Here is a 6,836-nt window from a genome sequence, read left to right on the forward strand (position 1 = left end):
AAAAAAAAAAAAAAAAGATGGGAGGAGAGAGTGAATGTGATCAAAATATAATAAAAGTTGTATAAGATTTGCAAAGAATTAATAAAAGTATTTGAGATATGATTGCATTTATTTATTTATTGTATCTGTACATGTGCACATATGTGTGCATGCACACACCACGCCATGCATATGGAGGTCAGAGAACAATTCAGGAAATAGTTTCTCTTCTTTCCCCATGTAGATCCCAGGGACTAAAGGTCACCAGGCTCAGCAGCAAACACATTGTTGCCATTCATTTCACTTATCCTTATGCTATAATCAGTCAGTACGTAGTCACTATGTTGCTTTAAATGGTTGTTTTAGGTCAACAAAGAGTGAAAAAAAGTAGAAAAATGTATTTTACCTTAATTTGTTCCTTATCTGATATATGTTTCTTTTTTTCATGCACATCCAAATTTCTGAATAACCCTATTTTTCTTCTGTCCAAATTCTGTTAACATTTATTGTAGGAGTATGCTGGTGATTAATTTCTTTATGTTTTTATTTGTCTAAAAGAGTCTTTATTGCTTTTTTGTGCTTTTGCAGATTTATTTTTTGAAGGCCATGCATATAAGAAGTTATTTGAATGCCATATATAAAAGAAAAAAAGAGAAAGCATTGTAAGCAGCATTTAATTTCCTACAAGAGAATAATCATTTAAATATGGTAATTATCTAAAATGATGAAAATTTTAACAATCACTAAGGGTCTCAATTTGATATGAAATAGATGGACAGGATTTAAAGAGCATTAAAAATAATGAAAACATTTGATAGCTGACATAACACTTTTGTTATATCATTATTTCAAAGATACACAAAAGATTATAAACTCAAAATAAAAAAATTCAGACAACTGAGCTTTAAACACACAACATACACACACACACACACACACACACACACACACACACACAAAGTATTATTAAATATCCACAATAACAGGAAGGAAAACAAAGGTGAAACTCTGGCAGGGAGGCAATTAAGCTAACCACAGATCACAGATCTTCAACCCTCCTTTGGCTCTTCCAAATCCAATCCCCTAATCTTTTTTTTTATTATTTTCTTTATTTACATTTCAAATGCTATCCCAAAAGTTCCCTATACCCCCCTGCCCCTGCTCCCCTACCCACCCACTTCCACTACTGGGCCCTGGCCTTCCCCTGTGCTGGGTCATATAAAGTTTACAAGGCCTCTCTTCCCAATGATGGCCGATTAGGCCATTTTCTGCTACATATGCAGCTATCTTATCCCCAGCTCTTCTGCAGCAGACCACCTACAGCAGCCTTCCACCCCTCTCTGCCCCCGTTTCCAGTGGATCACACAGATCTGCCCCTCCCAACTTCTTTGCCTGACAACACATCAAATTATCGCAGCCCCCAACTCCAGCAGGCATTCTCTGGGAATCCACAGGTCCCTCTAGCCAGGGAAAGAGGTAAGTTAACTGCAGATCTTCACTTCATCCTCTGTTCCTCTGAGTCCAATCCCTCAGTCCCCATCCCAACTCTACAGTAGACCACCTCTTCTCACTCTCTTCCCCTATTGCCAGGGGACTAAGCAGATTCTGGTGGCACCTCCTATATTTCTTCCTCCTGTTGATCCCCTGAGTCCCCCCTTGTCTTAGTCAGGGTTTCTATTCCTGCACAGACATCATGACCAAGAAGCAAGTTAGGGAGGAAAGGGTTTATTCAGCTTACATTTCCATACTGCTGTTGATCACCAAAGGATGCAGGACTGGAACTCAAGCAGGTCAGAAAGCAGGAGCTGATGCAGAAGCCATGGAGGGATGTTCTTTACTGGCTTGCTTCCTCTGGCTTGCTCAGCCTGCTTTCTTATAGAATCCAAAACTACCAGCCCAGAGATGGTCCTACCCACAAGGGGTCTCTCCACCTTGATCACTAATTGAGAAAATGCCCCACAGCTGGATCTCATGGGGGCATTTTCCCAACTGAAGCTCCTTTCTCTGTGATAACTCCAGCTGTGTCAAGTTGACACAAAGCTAGCCAGTACACCCCTCCTAGCCCATCCCCATTCCTAACTGTCAGCTCTCAATACCTAGAAACACATTTTACCTGGAGCCCCAAGTGACAACACCTATCAGGATCACAGAAGAATTTCCTACCAGGCAACACACAGCCACCATACTCTCCTAAGACACAGAGAGGGGAACAGAAACCAAGGAACAAAATACTCACCCAACAAAGGCAAGATCAAATATCAGCACCTAGAACTACAATCTTCCCAAATACAGATGCCAAGACACCAACATAACAACACAATAATATGTCTCCAAGAGAACCCAGCAACTCTACCACAGAAGGCCCTGAGAACTGCAACATAGTTGAAGCACAGGACAAAGATCTGAAAATAGCCTCTATGAATATGATAGAAGAGATGAAAGAAAAATTCCCTTAAAGAAATCTATGAAAACACAAACAAATGAAGGAATGAATAAAATAGTTCAAGGTCTGAAAGTGGACATAGAATCAATAAAGAAAACCCAGCCAGGCAGTGGTGGCACACGCCTTTAATCCCAGCACTCGGGAGGCAGAGACAGGCAGATTTCTGAGTTCGAGGCCAGCCTGGTCTACAGAGTGAGTTCCAGGACAGCCAGGGCTATACAGAGAAACCCTGTCTTGAAAAAACAAAAAGAATATTAAAAGCTGCAAAAAGACCAAGTAACATATAAAGGCAGACTTACTAGAATTATACTCAGTTTGTCAATGGAGACTCTCAAAGCCAGAAGGGCTGGGACTGACGTTCTACAGACTCTGAGACCACAGTTGCCATCCAAAACTACTACTCCCAACAAAACTTTCAATCACATGATGGAGAAAATAGGAGATTCCATGATTAAACCAAATCTAAGCAATATTTATCTGCAAATGCAGCCCTACAGGTGGTGCTATAAAGAAAATTCCAACCTGAAAAAGGTTAACCACACTTAAGAAGACACAAAGAATAAATAATCTCAGACCAGCAAATCAAAACAGGGGAGAAAGCCCAAGTAACAGGAATAACAAAACAGTGCTTCCTGATAACTCTCAATCCCCCAATAAGAAGAAGCAGACTAAAAATGATTGGATCTAGCCAGGCGTGGTGGCTCACGCCTTTAGTCCCAGCACCCGGGAGGCAGAGGCAGGCAGATTTCTGAGTTCAAGGCCAGCCTGGTCTACAAAGTGAGTTCCAGAACAGCCAGGGCTACACAGAGAAACTCTGTCTTGAAAAAACAAAACAAACAAACAAACAAACACTGGATCTGTAAACAGGATCCATCCTTCTTCTACACCCAAGACACATACATACCTTAACATCAAGGATAGACATCAACTCAGGGTAAAAGGATGAAAAATATATCCCAAGCAAATGGACCTAAGAAGCAAGCTGGTATAGCCAATTTATTAATTGACAAAATAGACTTCAAACCAAAACTAATCAGAAAAAAGGACACTACATACTCACCAAAGGAAAAAATCCACCAAAAGACATTGCAATTTTTAATATCTACACAGCAAACATAAGGATACCCAAGTCTGTACATGAAACACTACTAAAATTTAATCACATATTGATTGACCCTTAGACACTTGTAGTGGGAGACTTCAATACTCCACTATCAATAGACAGGTCACCAAGACAAAAAGTGAACTATGAAATGCTGGTGCTAACTGATGTTATAAACCAAATGGACCTAACAGATATTTATAGAACATCTCATCCAATCAAAGGAATGCACCTTCTTCGCTGCATGTCATGAAACTTTCTCCAAAATTGATCACATACTCGGACACAAAGGAAGTCTTGACAGATACAAGAAAACTGAAATAGCTTCCTGCATCCTATCAGACAACCACAGATTAAAGCTGGGTACCACCACCAACAGGAACAACAGAAGGCTTACAAACTCATGGAAAGTAAACACCTGCTAAATTAAAAACAAACAAACAAACAAACAAAAATACGGGTCAATTCACTGTGCACAGCCTAGCACAAAGTTTGAGAGAGGCAGTGATCTAACAAAACACCACCATATAACTACTGTTGGTACATTTGTTTCTCAACAGTGTACTCAGGCCTTTCGTGTTCACTGATGCTCCATTTATAATAGCCAGGAATCACAAGCAACCTAGAAGTCCCTCAACAGAAGAATGGATAACAAAATTGTGCTACATTTACACAAATGGAATACTACTCAACTGTTGAAGACAACATCATGAAATTTGAAGGCGAATGAATGGAACTAGAAAAAAAAAATCATACCAAGTGAGGAAACTCAGACTCAGAAGGACAAACATGGTATGCATTTGCTTATATGTAGTTTTTAGATGTTAAGTCAATGAAAGCAAGCTATAATCTGTAGAACTACAGAGGTTAGCTATAGAGTAAGGGAGTAGGGTAGGAAACAAATAGCTCTCACTAGGAAAGGGAAATAGAATAGGTCATAATCGATGGATAGGGGGAACTGGAATGGCATGTTACTTTCCACAAACTGGCAGCAAGACCCCATTGCTGAAGGCAGCACCTACGCAATTCATTGAACACAAGGAAGTCAAGCTGATGCCAGCGTAGAGCCCTCTCTACTTGTTAGCATCTTTGGCACAGAACGGTATTCTGACAATGACCAAAGGAACAACAAAAACAACAACCCAGCCACAAACCTTTTGATCTACAATGGTGTCCTGCCTGTGAGATATGCTAAGTCAACGGTGGCAAGAATAAAATCAGTGGTGGCACACGCCTTTAATCCCAGCACTTGGGAGGCAGAGGCAGGCGGATTTCTGAGTTCGAGGCCAGCCTGGTCTACAGAGTGAGTTCCAGAACAGCCAGGGCTATACAGAGAAACCCTGTCTCGGAAAGCAAAAAAACAAAAAAACAAAAAAACAAAAAAAAGAAAGGAAAAGAAAAGAAAAGGAAAAAGAAAAAGAAAAAGAAAAAAGAAAAAAAAATCTGATTTGACTTAAATAAGGCCCACAAAATGAAGCCCATTCCTGACACTGCTGGGGTGACTAAGAACCTGAGACTAGATAGTCCGGGGTCCTACAGTGAAACCAGATACCACTTTTCTAAAAAAGAAATGCAGCAATAAAATGACTCCTGGTGCCATTCTGTTATATGCACAGATGAGTGCCTTGCTCAGAGAGGCTTCCTTCTGCAGCAGATGGGAACAGATACAGAGTCCCAAAGGCAGACATTATGCAAAGAGTGAGAGACCTTGGAACACTCAGCCCTCTATGGGATATTTCCATCAAATTCTTCCGCTCAGGTCTCAGGGGATCCTGGAGACAAGAAGGTGGGAGAAGTATAAGAGGCAGAGGAGAATGAGGACACAGAGAAAACAAAGCCTCCTAAAACTATATGATCCTCACATATGAGCCTGCAATTGTCTGTACCGGATGAGCTACAAGAGCTGAAAGGAAAAGCGGCACATGTCCCCATCCTTAACCCAGAAGTGATCTCCAATTGCACTTCCAAATGAAAATTTAGTTTCCTCCAAGAGATTCTCACTGGGAATGCAAGCTACTCTTTAAGGATAGGCTACATGCCCAACAAGAGAGAGCCTACAGAGGATAAACTCAGTGGCATCTTTGGAGGTTCCTCATCTCATAATGTCACATCTGAGCTTTTCCTTTTCCTTTTTATCTTGTTCTTTATTTTAACATAAATTTAATTATATATTTTCCTCTCTCTTTTTATCCTAACTAACCTTCCAATGTGCTGTTATGTCCTCCAGTTTAGTGTTTTTCTAGAGTTCCTGATTGGGCAAATGACCGGGTCTCTGAAAAATTCCACAGGTTGTTCTTGTTCCTTCCCTCAGGGCAGTTAACTTTCTGAGCTGTAGAACTCTTGTTGGCAGGCCTTTTCTTTCAACAGTTTAAAGACTATTTTTCTCAAACAGTTTCTAATAAATGGACTATAATCCCAGCCATTGTTCTGCAAATAAAGTTTTTCAATCTGTCCTCAAGATTTTTATTCTGGCCAGGCATGGTGGAGCTGACCAACTCATAAGGAGGCTAAGGCTAGAAGTCTATATATAAGGAAGCTCAAGGATAACCTGGGCTACCTGAAATGCCATCTCAAATTAAAACCAACCAACCAGACAAAATCAGATTTTCAGCATTGGAAAGTGATATTTCTGCAGGTGTTTCCTGGTCTGGTTTGGGTATTGATGGTGTCTTCTGAGTTTCCTAGATGCATGCTTTGTGTCTGTTACATTATTGTTACTTGCAAAGTTCATAGTCATTATTACTTCAAAGATATTATATGTGCAGGCAAAATACTCATTTTCACAAAATAAATAAATCTTAATTTGCTTTTAAAAACTGACATTTAAAAATCCAATGGAAACAAATATTGCCTACTCTTGCATTTGGATAGATCATTACATCATGGATGGAAACTGATTCTAGTTCAGACTTTGTACACCTGTTAATAGATAATTCTAGAATATCAGGAGATGAAGAAGGTAGGGAGTCATGGGTAACTACTTGCCTCTAAGACCAAGCAAGCTCCCATTTCCTCATTTGTTCCTTGGTTTCTCTAGGAGCCAAAATCCACAAAGCAGCCTCAGATAAAGTCACAAACAATTTTCTACAGCCTTATTAGCTGTTGAACACATGGCAAATGATGAGGGCCACTTTACAAATGATGAGGGTCAGTTTACAAATGATGAGGGTCAGTTTACAAAATGCTGCAGAGACTCTTTTTTTTTTTTAAGATTTATTAATTTTATTTGTATGAGTACACTGTAGCTGTCTTCAGACACTCCAGAAGAGGGCATCAGATCTTGTTACGGATGGTTATGAGCCACCATGTGGT

This window comes from Mus pahari, chromosome X (genome assembly GCF_900095145.1).
Source record: "Mus pahari chromosome X, PAHARI_EIJ_v1.1, whole genome shotgun sequence".
Lineage (NCBI taxonomy): Eukaryota > Metazoa > Chordata > Mammalia > Rodentia > Muridae > Mus > Mus pahari.